The sequence below is a fragment of the Canis lupus genome, chromosome 7 (assembly GCF_003254725.2).
Source record: "Canis lupus dingo isolate Sandy chromosome 7, ASM325472v2, whole genome shotgun sequence".
NCBI classification, from domain to species: domain Eukaryota; kingdom Metazoa; phylum Chordata; class Mammalia; order Carnivora; family Canidae; genus Canis; species Canis lupus.
In genome coordinates, this window is record NC_064249.1 from 29,118,942 (window position 1) to 29,133,222 (window position 14,281).

At 41.9% G+C, this 14,281-nt stretch overlaps 1 protein-coding gene and 1 long non-coding RNA gene across 22 annotated transcripts in view; one reads left to right on the forward strand and one right to left on the reverse strand.

The window, feature by feature from the left end:
- Nucleotides 1-4,831, reverse strand: part of LOC112648672 (uncharacterized) — a 54,931-nt gene extending 50,100 nt beyond the window's left edge. For all 16 annotated transcript variants that reach the window (XR_004817628.2, XR_003129200.3, XR_004817630.2 and 13 more), the window contains exons 1-2: nucleotides 4,701-4,831; nucleotides 4,176-4,349 (exon numbers count right to left, since the gene is read on the reverse strand). This is a non-coding gene — a long non-coding RNA (uncharacterized LOC112648672). The remainder of the gene's footprint in view (nucleotides 1-4,175; nucleotides 4,350-4,700) is intronic.
- NME7 (NME/NM23 family member 7) overlaps nucleotides 1-14,281 on the forward strand; it is a 262,510-nt gene that overhangs the window by 247,380 nt on the left and 849 nt on the right. For 4 of the 6 annotated variants that reach the window (XR_004817624.2, XR_004817626.2, XR_004817625.2 and 1 more), the window contains exon 12: nucleotides 167-325. The exons of the other annotated variants lie outside the window; for them this stretch is intronic. The gene's annotated coding sequence lies outside the window, so the exon portion shown is untranslated. The remainder of the gene's footprint in view (nucleotides 1-166; nucleotides 326-14,281) is intronic. 6 annotated transcript variants of the gene reach the window in all.

The window sequence follows — 14,281 nt, forward strand, 5'->3', positions numbered from 1 at the left end:
CAGTAGAAATTATGAATATACTTTTAACAAGAAAAGTGAAAGTTTTCACAGACTGGATTTGTTTAGCATTTTCCTGATAGTAAGTCAAGCCCTCTATAACCTGGCCACTTTCAGCAGAACTGCCTTTATTCCGCTAGTAATTCTGTCTGTTGTGATTTAATCTTAGAAGCACCACCAAGAATTCTGTGAGCCAATTGCTGGACTAATGAAGCATATCTACTGATTGGGAATTAAATGAAAACAAAGATTTTCTTTATAAGCCAAACTTCTCTACATACCACATCCGAATAAGTTCCTGGAATGTCTCAGTACTAAAACCCTAGAGGTATTTAATGGCATAATAATGGGAACCGGGTAATAGATTATCGAAATTAGCTTCATTACTTAATGGCTATACCACAAAATGTCACTGGGTGTCAATACCAGCATTATAATTCCAGGTCAATAATATTTAAAATGAAACCTTAGGTTAAGAAATTTTCATTTTTAGCCCACACCTTTCCACTGTCAGTCAAACAAGGATACAATTTTTATTTTTTAAACCTTTCTTATGGATGCAATTTTTAAAAGACAGATATAGGTAATAGATTTATAAGTCAAAAAGAAATGAAGCAAAGATTTTTTTTCATTTCAAAGTAACATATAGGGATTTTCACTAGTCCTTTGGGAATGATAGCAAATCAAATGATAAGCATTTTATAGCTAGAGATTTTATGATTTTTTGTACATCGTACTGAGGTGAATATATATTAGTTTTCCTCATTCAAGTAGAAGACATGTTAGCCATTCAGGAACTGTCATGCTGGCCTCTGAGGCATTTTCCCCCTAACATATTCAAAGAGTAGATTCACATTGCCCCAACTTAAAAACATTGCTTCACATTGAAATCAATAAATCTAAGCAAAAATAATAGGGAGTAACTGCACAAATAGAGATCAGTATGTTTTGTCTATTGAGTATTAATTTCCAAAATAGAAGCATGGTAGAGTCCTACTGTGTCCACTGAAAGCCTCAGTAGATTCCCTCCACTGCTCACTATAAACCCACAAATAAGAGAAACACCAGTTGAGTCAAAAGTATAAGATGACATGGATCACTAGCTCCTCTTCCAATATTTTATGAATGGAAGAGCCATCAAGGCTAATTTGGAAAAGTGCATATTTTAAAAAGTATGTATTTAATCTTAGCTTCAGAGTCCTTAATCCTTTGGCTCATATCTAGCACTAAATTTTAAACCAGAGATTACATTTCTATATGACCTGAAGGACTTGCATTTTAAAAGGAAGTAAAAGAGGTTACATTAAAGCCTGAGATTTTATGGCTTGGTTTTTTTAATTAAAAAGCTTCATTTTCATAATCTCCCATAATTTAAGGTTTCAATATAATGTCCCCTTTCACTGCAAGAGAATATGTTAGAATTCCCAGGGTCAAAGATTCAGTAAGATCTTGCCTTAGTGCAGAGACCATTTGTTCAAGAGAAAAGCTCTATTTTTAATAAAATCACTGTGGCTGCCTATTTTATTAAGCTTCCTTAGTAGGTTTTAAGGACTTGAGGTCCCCATTCAGTACCCTCCATAAACCCTGTCTATATAGTCTGTTGTGTGTGTCAACAACATAGGGACATGAAAGAGTGCAAAGCAGTAAATGTGACTCTTTCAAAAATGTCACCAACACAGATAATTAAATAAACTGGAGTTTTGACCCAACAATATAAATAAGTGAAACATTTATCTAGAGTATTTTAGTCACTCTGACTCATTGTGGAATCAGGCCATTTATGAATTACTGTTCCCAAGATCTGACACTCTTGTTGGAGAAGGCTGAAAAATTTTCCATGATGCCAAGGCAAGTGATTCAAGAAGGTGGTATTTAATTTTTGCATATAATTGACATTTTTATTCTGAACCCACTCCAATGCAATATTTGCATTTTATGTTAAATATAACTCTAATATCTCCTTTACTCAGCGGAATTGGCATTCTCACATGAATTAAAAACACCAAATCCCGAATGGCTATCATTGAATGTTGACATCACAGATGTCATTTATAAGAGTGAAAGAAGAAGCTCGAAATAGCAAAGCATTTTCCCTTTTATGCTATAAGATGTTTTAAAACTTTTCAAAAGAAAGAGAGTCCCAAGTGACAGGACTTTATCTTTCTGCCTTGCGTGTAGAAGTGATCTTTCCTTTTTGATGATATATGTCCTTAGGTAAATCTTTTGTCTACTAAGTTCAGATCCCTGACTTAGATGATTAGTCTGACTACCTACCAGCTTTTTAAGTTCCACAAGAGTTCTTCTGTTGGTTGATGTTCTAAAGTAGAGATTCTAAGGTCACAGAGTACAAACATGGGGACAGGAGGAAGAGGGCCCAGGAAGAACATTGTGGGCAGAAGGAATTGAATGTCTAAAGACCCAGAAACAGTTAATGACTTGAAATTTGAATCGCTAGTTTTAAATCTGGAGGGACTGAGGGGTTATGCTAGAACTTGGAGTAGTTGATTGGGCCCAGGTTGTGAAGGCTTATGTGTTGTTTTCTGAGTCTGGAGCAATGTAAGAAAATGCCAGTAGCAGGCTAGAGAGTAGGTCAGAGGGGAATGGAGAGTAGACTCAGTAGATAACCGGCACTGCCTGCTTCTGGCTGGATTTGTCATATGCATGTCTGATTTCTCAGGTCTAAACTGGAGCTCTGTGCCACAAGTGTTAACATTAGTGTTTTCTGCTGTTGTTCAAAACAGCAAGTAATAAGGAGGAAGTGATATCAATGAGGGGATTGCACAGAATTTTCTCAGTCTTTTTTAAGTTCTTAATTACTGTGATTCTGATTTTCCAAACTATTCCAATTATTTTTCAGTTGACCTAACTATAAAGCCAGCATTTTGAAATCTCCCTCAAATTTAGTGTTATATTATGTATGATAGATTTAAAAGGCAGCTTTGATCAGAAAGGTCAGTCCATGCTTGGAAAGGGCCTCTAAAAAATCACAGGCAGCTTCAGAGTAATTTGTTTTGTTTTGTTTTTTCAAAATCAACCCAAGTGTCTCCTAGTGAAGGTAGATCATTTCCACCCATGTTAGGGGAGTCAGAGGTCCCAGGCGGTGAGGAGGCAGGGAGTGCCTGCACTGAGAAAACACCAAGGAGGCCACCACTAATTGGCTCCCTAGGCAGTGATTCCATCTAAAATGGTAAGGACTGAGTAAAGCAGTGAAGATGAGTCTTCCCCCCTGATGCTTTGGCTGAAGAAGTGTAAGGCGTGTGATGGGAATAGGACAGGTGGCTCTGAATCCTCACAGAGGGAAGATTTTCTTTGTGCCATTACTAGATCAGACTTCTCTCTTTTTAAATATTAGGTTTGTATGTTTTAGGAATCTTTCTTGGAGATGCCTACACTGGAAGTGTGTGTTTAGCATAAAGGAGAACAGCACACATGACCCCAGAACCTCAGCTGAGTGCCTTGCTGACTTCCATTACTTAGCAGGGCGGGAGAAGGCACGACACATGTGATTCTGCTTCCTGGCTAGCTGTGGGGCCTACACTTCAGTGTCCTGACTGTCCTGTGCAGATAACAACCACAGCTCAGTGAGAATCATGAGTATGAAATGTGATGATGTATGCAAAGCATTTAGAACAGTGCTGCTGTTGTGGCCATTACCGTCATGGTTACTAGTGTTGTTTATACCTGTTAAGAATTTGGCTGCCAGGAACAGAAATGTCAAATAATAGCACGAATTTAAAGTTTTCTTATGGAGAAACAGGAAGTGAGGAGGTGGGTCATGACTGGCTTTGGTTTAGCAGCTCAAGAACTCAGGCCTGAGATCCCTGCAGTAATCTTGGCCCTTCCCTGTGATTGCTTCCTAGGTCCATGGTAGCTACTTTGCTCTAGTATCTGGGGCTCATTCTGGGAAGAAAGAACTAAAGGGCAAAGGACAAAAAGACATTCAGGCTGAGTGTGCTTGCTCTAGTGAGCTTTCCAGAAAGCCCTACCCAACAACTTTGCTTACATATGTTGGTCTGAACTTAGTCACAGACCTCCCCTCCACCCATGTGTAATGAAGGCTATGCACTTTGCTTCCCCAGTGAGATTAAAATTGTCTTTATGAAGGGGAAGGAAAGAATGAGCATCAATCTCTATCACAGTATTTTCAGTGTTGTCATGTCTGTTATCATGGTTATTACCTTGAAACAATGCCATCTTTCTCTCCTGTGAAGTTGCCAAAGACAGAATCCACACTTCTGGAATATGTCTGCATGAATCTTGAGAATAGCACCATAGGAGTATGCCAATTAGTAGAAGCACCAATATTTTAATCGACTGAGCTCTGGTTTAGCCTTTGATATTACTCTTCTGTTCTGAGTAGTTTAAGAGAATATGAAATGTGAATTAAATGATCTTGAGTTTTGATGGGGCCACGGCAGAGTTACACCACTCAAAATAAGGCTAGAAACTAAAAGCCAAACTATTTTAAACGAAATCTTTAAACTGATAAGGCTTTAGGTAACTCATTGTTTTATGTTATTCCAAAAATTCAAAAAACTTTTGTAGTATTTATGGGGCAGTGGTACTCTTATTTGAAAATAGGTGAAGATTAAGTTTTGATAGAAAAAGCATTTGTCCAAACCATGTCTCTGTCATATGTGCCTCTTTCTGGAAGCCCTGTTCACTTTCCCTTATTAATAGGAATGCAGCCATTCACTTTTTACCTCCTGAAATCTTCTCCAGGTCTTTACTGCCCTAGATTGTCCCCTGCAAATCAGCCATGGTCTTGGCTAGCCGAGGAGCAGAGCCCTTTCCATTCTGTTCCTGAATGTCAGCATTTGTAATTGTTACATCAGCACGATTGGCAAAGGACAATGATGGAGATTATGTGAGAAGCCTCTTGGTATTCTATGACCAATGTGGATAAAGAGTGGGTGAGAAGGGTGTGAAAAAGAAGAGAAACAAATCACATGATGTTGGCACTTAGTGAGTTTTTATGGCCTGCTGTATGTGAACAACTTGGGGGTGTAGGAAGAAGTAAGAGGGATATCCCTTGCCCTGTAGGAGTTATGGGTATCAAAGAAAGGCTATTTCAAGTGGTCAAGTCCCTTCTCTGCTTTTGAGTGGTAGGAAAGGAAGAGTGACTGCAGCCAGAAACTTGCTTTTATTGAATGTATTCTTGGGCTTTATGAAAGCCAAGCCAGTACTAGATGTCATACTATGGGAAATAGGGAGCCTACCAAGATTATGATGGGAGAACAGTCAGTACTCAGGAAAGCCACGTGACAGTGGTGGTGGATGGAGGCCAGGACAGGCTGAGAGCCTCCCTGTCTTCCTAGAGTTTGCTGGTGACTCCTCTCTTCCTCCTTCTGCTCCATGTCTCCCCACTAGGAGCACTGGCTGCCTACACTCAGGGCCGCTGTCCCAACTCACTTTCCCTGGGGTCTATGCAACAGACTCTTTACATAATAAGAAGCTTAAAATTTTGTGCAAGTGTATTTAGCCCAATACTTTTTTGCTAGTAACAGTCAAGAATGTTTATAGAAAAATATGGCAGTTACCTTTTATAACATTGCTATCAAAGTTTAAGAATACTTCTTCAACATCTCCAGCATGCCCTTCCAAGAGATTATCAAAATATGATTCTAAATGTTTTGAACCTTCAAATCTTTGGGTATAAGGAAATCATTTTTTCCTTAAACCTTAAATTACCTCCACATTTGCTCTCTCAACTTCTTTCCAGATTTAAGTGAAAAAGTCCATTCCTACTATTCCCCTCATTATCTAATGAATTCCCATTATACATTCTGTCAGCTTTTATAGAATCTGAGAGCCGTTTTTACTTTTCTTATATGTCTTTATACAAGCAATATCCTATCTTCTAAATAATTTTAGTCACTAGTTTCTAATTCTGTTATTTTCATCTTGGAGTTTTTCTGACAGAAATATGTGTGAAGTATAGCAACAAGAACTTTCCAAGAAACAAATGCCCTGTGGGGTTTTTTAAAAGGATACCATGATTCCTTGGGTTTCATTTCCAGGATCTTTTATGAGGTCAGTCAGCAGTGATGACATCCCAAGCAGCAATTGCCCCATAGACCAAAGTCCTTAGGGAACCCACAGAACACACTTGACAGTCCCTTTCCTAAGTCACTGTGTATTTTCTGTAGAACTCATTCCATGAGCCAAGCCCAATTTCTTTCCTGTGAACACCCAACACTGCCTCCATTTTACACACATTCTTCGTTTCATTGTGGGAGGACAGTTATCCATCTCCATGGCACACCATTCATGTCAAGGGCCTCCAGTGACTGCAAATACCAGCAAAAGCCAAGGTAACTGGGAGGTTTCATTCTTTCCTTCAGATCACTTAGATAACATCAGATGAGTTTGGTTCCAGCCCTGATTTCTAGGGCACTGGTTTTCACTAACTCTGTCGAGGGCAGTGGTTTGCAACCCTACTGAACATCAGAAGTGCTTCTTCAGAAGTGGAGTGATTTGAAGATGTGAATGTTCAGGATCTTCCCAAGACCAAATGAATCAGACTCTTATAAGATAGGGTCTAAGCACGTATTTATTTTTAAAGCTTCAAAGGGTGATTCTGATGTACAGGCAGATTGAAAGTCACTGATCTCAAGAATGCATCATCATATTTACATTTCTTATTTGAAGGCTTTTAAAGAAAAATTAAGAATAGGGTATGTTCTCTGTCAAAAACCTCCTTGCTTCCATGGGGAATTGGCAAAAATGAATGTCTACCGTGAAGGGTCAGGTTCATCTGAGTGTTCAGTCCTGCTTGCCTGATATTCCAGCTGAGATGGCCCACCTTTTAGCTTTACCCTGACTTCCAGCAGAACCCAGCCTGAGATGCTTCATGAAAATTTATGATTTGTACAATGTGCTGCAATTTTAATAATCCACCCATAAACATACATACACATTTGTCCCAGTGATGTAGGTTTTGTTATCCCCAATTTTTAGATTAAGAAACCAGCTTGGAGAGTTTAACATACTTGCCACCAGGACATGGTGACTAGAATCAAACTCGGTTCTTTCACTGAGTCCAGATTCAGCACTCTCAGCATTTCCCCCACATTCCCCAAATGTTAGTGTTTTTCTGTGTCACAATGTACCAATCATTCCCTTTTCTCTCTCTCACCTTGTGCACATGTGAGCCTACTAATATCATTCTATATATGTTTGATGGAGACAGACATAATTCCCTTTTACTCCTCAGTCCTTCAGTGTCTATCTCCTACAGATACAGAATAATTATCTAGATTCCATCACCACAGAACAATGATTAGAAACCAGGAAATTAAGACAGCACTACTATCTACGTACAGACATTAAAATATCAGCAGTTCTACCCATAAATGTCTTGGGCAGCAAAGGAAAAAAATGCTTCTGGTCTGGATCCAATTAAGGACTACATGTTACATTTGGTCCTCATGCATCTTTACTGTTTTTTTGCAAATGCCTTTGTTATTCATGACCTGATTAATTATGTCAGCTCTCCTCCAGTAGGGATGTGTGGCCTGAGGAGTTCTGGCTCTCACAGTATGGTGAAGTTGCTCAGAAACCCAAGGTTACATCGACATACAGCAGGATGGACCACAGCATTGTGGACATATTGGAGAGACAGTAATAATGGTACTTGTTATGGAGTATTTACTACATGGTAGCACTGTAATGCTTTCCTTACTTTAATTTGCAAAACAACCCCATGTAACAAGTATCATTATATGATAGATCTGGAATCTGAGGAGCAGAGAAGTGATGTGGCTTCCTCAAGGTCATCCAGCCAGGAACCGGCAAGGTCAGCAGTCCGATCCAGAGGCTCCACAACCAGCCTAGGCAGAGCTGGAGGCACCAGACAGTCATGTGCCCTCAGGCAAAGAGTTAGCTCTAAATGCTGACACTCCAGCTCATCAACTGGAAAAGGGGACTAGTAACTTCTACTTTGTGAAGTTAGTTGTAAGGAGTACATGTGTTAATCCATCAAAGCACAGGTCGCAAGGACTCCATTTTTAAAGAAAAAGTGCAACTTACAATGTAAATACTGAACAGCTATCCATAGCTCACACTGACTTATGGTAGCTCTCAGAAGTGTCCTTTTTAAATTCTTAGCAGTAGGGAGGAAAAGGGGACAGGAGGGACAAACATCTCTATTTTTAGAGTTTTTGAGGGGCTGAGGAGGAACCAGCCACAACCAAAACTACCTTCAAGGCAGAAGCGGCCAGATAATGAGCCATGAAACCCAATATTAGAACGAACTTCTAGAAAAGGCTCTTGCATCTTTAGTTATATTAGGAAAAAAGATATATATTTCCAGGAAAGGGAAAGGTCAGTGCCACTCTATTCTGGGTTGAGGAAGAATTACCTTTCATCTTTAAAAAGAGCATTGTTCTCATTACTGGATGGCAGGCAGTATAAAAATCAAGAGGGCTTTATTATTTTTTTTTAAGATTTTATTTATTCATGAGAGACACAGAGAGAGAGACAGGCAGAGGGAGAAGCAGGCTCTATGCAGGGAGCCTGACACAGGACTCGATCCCAGGTCTCCAGGATCATGCCCTGGGCTGAAGGCAGCGCTAAACCGCTGAGCCACCCAGGCTGCCCTCAAGAGGGCTTTAAAAGAGAACTCTGAGCACACTGGGTTTACAAAATTCCTGAAATATGTCGTCATTTTAATGTGAAAATTTCATTTTGTCTTCACATATTTCAAATATGGCCTCTGAACCATTGGAGAAGGTAAAGATACAAGGAAGGAGAGACCCTTATGGATAAGTTAGTTCTGTGTTATTTTTCGTAGCCTAGAAATCGAGTTGAATGGTCCATCTGAGCCCAAAGATTTCCTGGGCTCTGTGGCTGCCATAGGAGGCAAAGGTAGACAGCTTGTCTCCCTTCTGTAGAGGCTGGATCTTTTCTCTGAGCTCTTCCTTTAGCTACCACCTCTGTCCTCACAATGACCCACTTCCCTGGGCTCTATTTGGGGAGCAGAAAACAGGGGTGATTGGAAGGGAAAGACAGAGATGAAGCCCAGCCCAGGTTCAGTGAGTGTGGCTTCTCCATTGCCTATTCCTCTTCACCCTTGCCCCAACACTTCAGCCTGCAGTCCTGGCCTCTCTTCCTGTCCAGGCGAGCTTTCCAGCTCTCATCTTCCATGGCTTGCCTTCCCTGCACCTTCCCCTACCCACTGGCTCTGACCAGAGATCTGTTGATTGCTGGTTTTAAAAAGCAGCCCTGGGATCCCTGGGTGGCGCAGCGGTTTAGTGCCTGCCTTTGGCCCAGGGCGTGATCCTGGAGACCCGGGATCGAGTCCCACGTCGGGCTCCCGGTGCATGGAGCCTGCTTCTCCCTCTGCCTGTGTCTCTGCCCCGCCCCCTCTCTGTGACTATCATAAATAAATTAAAAAAAAAAAAAAAAAAAAAGCAGCCCTTTCTAACACAGTCTCACCCAGCCAATAGGAAAACCACGCAAAAGTAGCCCTAGCATAGAGGCCCATGGCTATAAACAGAACTGGTTCAGAATGGAGTGGCCCCTTGCTCAAAAACTGTGAAGAATCTCAAGAGGGAGGCAGTGGAAAGAACAAGAAACCAGGCAGGGCCCTTCCAGCATGTGGCCCAGGAAACCATCCCAAGCAAGAAGGGGCCCAAATGAGTTGAGAGTTGCTTTTCTACCAAATTGGCTGGAATATTTAAAAATCAATATCATACTATTGGAGCACTAGCGAACTTGTACGTCGGTCAGATTCAGATTGACTAGATTTTGTCTGAAAACCTATCTAGTAGGGTGGCCTAGGTGCAAGTGTTCTGATTTGGTGCCTAAACTCCATGACAGTGGGAGAGATGAATTCTGTAAATGTTCAAACACATCTATGCTCATACTTAAAAAAAAATAACTTCACAGGTATTTTTGATGCCCAGCCAACCTTAAGAACCATTGGAAAATAGGTGGCTGCACTCTGCCTCCAAAGTGCCTGACTCAGGTGTCTGTGGAAGAGCCTAAGCAGCTGTAACAGGGAGCTCCTCTAGGGACCCTGATACAACGCTAGAGGTAATAAGTGTGCAAAGAGGTTTCACGCTAGCTCCATGTTCTAGAAGTTCCATGGCGGGGCGGGGATGGGGGGTAGTCTAGTGCTGGACGAGACTAGAATCACTAGCCTTGAGACCTGCTTTTGCTACACACTATACTCAGAGCAAAAATGAGAGGTTCCCTGGATGCTTTTGCTGAGTCTACGCTTGAAGCCATGATAGAAAATTTACATTTATTTGCATTTCATTGTCGATAATGTAGAGACAGTTCTGGGCAAATGCAGAATGCACTCCATAGGAGATTAAGAGCAAGAGTTGCAGCTACAGGTTCAAATTCCACTCCTGCTGACTTAGCAAGAGCCCTGACTTACTGCCCGGGGAAGTCGTGGAGCGTGGGCGTCAGGGTCCTGCTCTGCAAGCAGGTGAGGGGAATGACTTCACAGAGCTGTTGTAAGAGGTTATATAGACTGTACATTGTGAAGGAATAGATGAGCGTGAGCTGTTGTCCTTACTTAAATCTAACGGGAGAGATAAAGAGCCAACCTTCAGGTTAGGGAAGCAGCCTGACCCATTGGCACAGCAGTCCTATATTCAGCCAGAGTTCGGTGTTCATCTACGTCAGATGCAGCTCATCCTCAAAACTCAAGTTGAATGTGAATCCCTGCAGGAAATATTCTGTGTCCCACTGGCAGCTTATTATTTCCACTTGCACCTTAGCCCATGATAGCGATTTGATCTGAGTGCGTGGGTTTTCTTCTTCCCAGGATATGAGATTTCTGAGGACCAGGGCTCACGCATTCCTAGAATATCCTAGATGGATAGTGACAGGGCTGATTGGCAGAAGGAGGGAAAGGAAATTATGTACAGATAAAGAGAATAGGGGAGACCTTTCAAAATATTTGGAAAGGTAAAGACCAAAATTACCGGACAGGGACCTTGTCTTTGTGGATGCCCCCTACTCGAACCCCCCTCCCCCGAGGTCCCGGTCAGTGCCACAGTCAGCGCTGGGCACAGGGGAAGTGGCTCTGGGGAAATCTGTGAATGAAAGAAGAGGCCAGCTCTAGGCAAAGGTTTTGTAGGTATGGACTTCTGAGGTCATGTTCCCTTTTCTTCGGTAGAACCCTGACGTGCCTGTTAGCCTTAAATCAATTCCCTTGCTGCCCAGAGGCTCCAGTGAAGTATCACCAGAACCTGCCCCAAGGCCTGATCCTCACCCACTGGTCATTTTAGGACCCTTGCTCCCTATCAAAGGAGTGGCTCCTCTTCCCATTCCTGGACTGCTCCATGTGTCTCCATTACTTCCTAATTTAATAACCACAAATCCCTGTGAGAAGTTATGGGCACTAAAGGACAACCCTTCACAGGAATGAAATATTAGATTCCAAAGCACTTAAACCAAAGGACCGACCCAGTGACGCTGTCAGGCACTGTGGCCAGCTACATAGATGGGTTTCCAGTCACCCTGTGCCAACTCCTTCCTGGTCTAGAAAGGGCTAACGCTAGAGGAAGGTATGCATTTCCTTGGAAAAGGCAGCCCTTTACAGACTGCTTAGTGGAGTCCTGATTTTATGAAAATCCAGCATCTTAAAGGCTTTGTGGTGAAGTCAGCTGGAGATACTATGTCGCAGTTTTATTACAATATGCGCCTTTTCTTAAGGTGTGGAATTCATTTGTGGCTAAATCAAATAGCTGGATGCTGTAGTCAGTAAGAGTCAGTACCTTTTAATGAAATACTTAATTTCTCAGAACGGAATGATGCTGACAGTCTCTGAGAGAAAAATACAAAATGCAGAGTGGCTCATGAGCCAAGGTTTCTGCCTTGGTCTAACCCCTTCATTTTACTTTGGGTGGGAGGGTAGGAGGGCTAATTGCCGTCAGCCGCTGCAAGAGTAAGACTCTTTCCTAATGGCTTCCCCAGCGCCGAGCCCAGGGATGGGCGATAACATGCCAGGTTAATGCTGCCTCCCTCTTAAAGAAGAAAAGGGAGAGGTGTATTTTCCCCGTTGAATCTGAAACCCAGATCACTTTACTCCATTAAAACTACTCTCAAATGCTCCTTGGATAGTTTCCCTCCGTATTCATAAGGTCCCGAAGTTTCACAGTAACCTCACTCAGTTCTTCATGGGCCAGACATACACTGATATACAAGTGGCACTGATCCTTTAAGAAGCCAGGAGTTGGAGCAATCGTTGGCCTTTGAAAGATTCTGAGGACTGGGTTTTCGTCTCTGATTACTGATAATGCTTTTAATTTGGAGTTGGAGCTGTTCCCTCTGGTAATAAGTGAAGTTTGAGCAGGCAGGGCATGTTATTGTTCTAAAATAGAGTTCAAATTAGATTTTTGCCCAAAGAGGTGCAGAACTGGGAAAACTTGGCCTCTGTTAATGCTGTACTTTTGGCCAAATGTCCCTAAATTCTTGTTGGCTCTTTTTCACTTTCTCGAGTTTTACCATATCTGAGTACCACCTGAAAGTTTACTATTTTGCTTGAAATCCATTTGCTGTTATACTTGAACAAATGAAAGGCAGATTAACCTGGGCTGAAGGCATGCTAGCACCACACCAAAATTTGCCTTCAGGGACTTTGACAGATTGGGGGGAAAAAATCAACAATTGGAGAATCCTTTTTCCTCTGTTCAGTGATTGTTCTAATGCTTTTGATTCCAAGTGGTACTCAGCCTGCCTTTGAAAAACTCATTCCTTTGTATTTAGTGTGAGGAATTAAGTCTTTGGACTCTTGGGAAAACCTCTCTGTAGGATGTGTTGAGAACATCACAGAGGCAGTGGATGGCACCGTCCCTATACCCAAAACCGTGTCATCTAAGAAGAAATGGAATAAACTGATAACACAGGGAGAGACAGAACTGACACACATATAGAAGCAAGAGTTCCAAACACATGCAGTATTTAATACTAGAAGGCAGCTGCGGAGGAGAAAAGACAGGTCTGTGTGTTATGTTTGCTCATGGATCTCTCCCCAGCTGTTAGAAGAGTGCTTGGCACCGATGAGGCAGTCAACAAACATCTGCGTCAAAGAGCACAAACTCCATTCCAGTCTCCCAGTGGTGGCATAACTGTACAGCGCACAGGTGGGGACTGGACTGGTGCAGCGTGGAAAGGTTACTGGGATGCAAGATTGGGAGGGAACCTTGACATGATAGGCAGGGAGCGTGCGTGCACACACACACACACACACACACACACACACACAGTGGCTCAGAATATTACCTAGGAGAGCAGAGGATTAAGGTTGAATAAGGTTGTGACCTTAGAACGCCTCAAAAGTGCAAACTACCTTCCAATCCTTATTTGTGTACTCCTTTCCCCAGCCCTAAGCCATCCCCCTGCTTCTCTATAAACATCACCTTTCAGACTGATAGCACATCTTGGAAAATGAGTTGTTTCAACAAGACAAACCATCTTCCGTTGTAGGAACTTCTATTTCTAGACATTCTAGAGAAACCCAGCATTCTTTAGGTATGTTACTGGTTCAATAGGTGTTGCTATATTTCCTCACATGTTAATGAGGACACCTGAAACCTTTGCAGCTAAGCTGTAGTACTTTTTTTTTCCCTTTGCTGTTTTTTTAAATGGAACTGTTGCCCCACAGGTATTCATTTGCTGTCACACAATTTACTGGTCTAGAAATAGCAAAGTCTGTGGTCATATTTTTCAAGAATGAACAAGACAAGCAGATCTGCAGGATTATAAATGTGAGGCAGTAAGGTGGGATATAAACTGCTACTGCTCTGTCTGAATTAGCTCTGCTGTCACATACGTGACCCTGGGCCTCTGGGTCCATGTCTCCGTGAGCGGGGAGGCATTACCAGGGATGAATCCCAGTCTCACAGCAAAGGATCTCTTGGGACAGCCTGCAGGCCAGAAGGCCCTGCTCAAGGTTTGTGACTGGCTTCCATTTCCAGAAATATGAAGCCAGGATTGTAGTTTGGGTATTTCCCACTAAGTTATGTGATACTAAATTTTCGGCTTGGTTATACCTGGAGAATGTTTTTCAGAAAGCTCATTTTTTGTCTTACTTCCCACGAAGGCTGATTTTTAAATACAGCTAAATACGCAGAACCTTCCTGTATGAACCTCAAACCTAACCTCACTTTTTAACTGAACTAAAGACTTTTTTTTAAACAGACAAACCTAGTGAAGCACTAGCAGGAACCAAAAATTAATGTTTTCTGAACTAAGAGACGTCACCACCACAAAATACTTTTAACCTTCAACTCTGAACTAAAACCTCATTGAGCCTCTGCCTCCA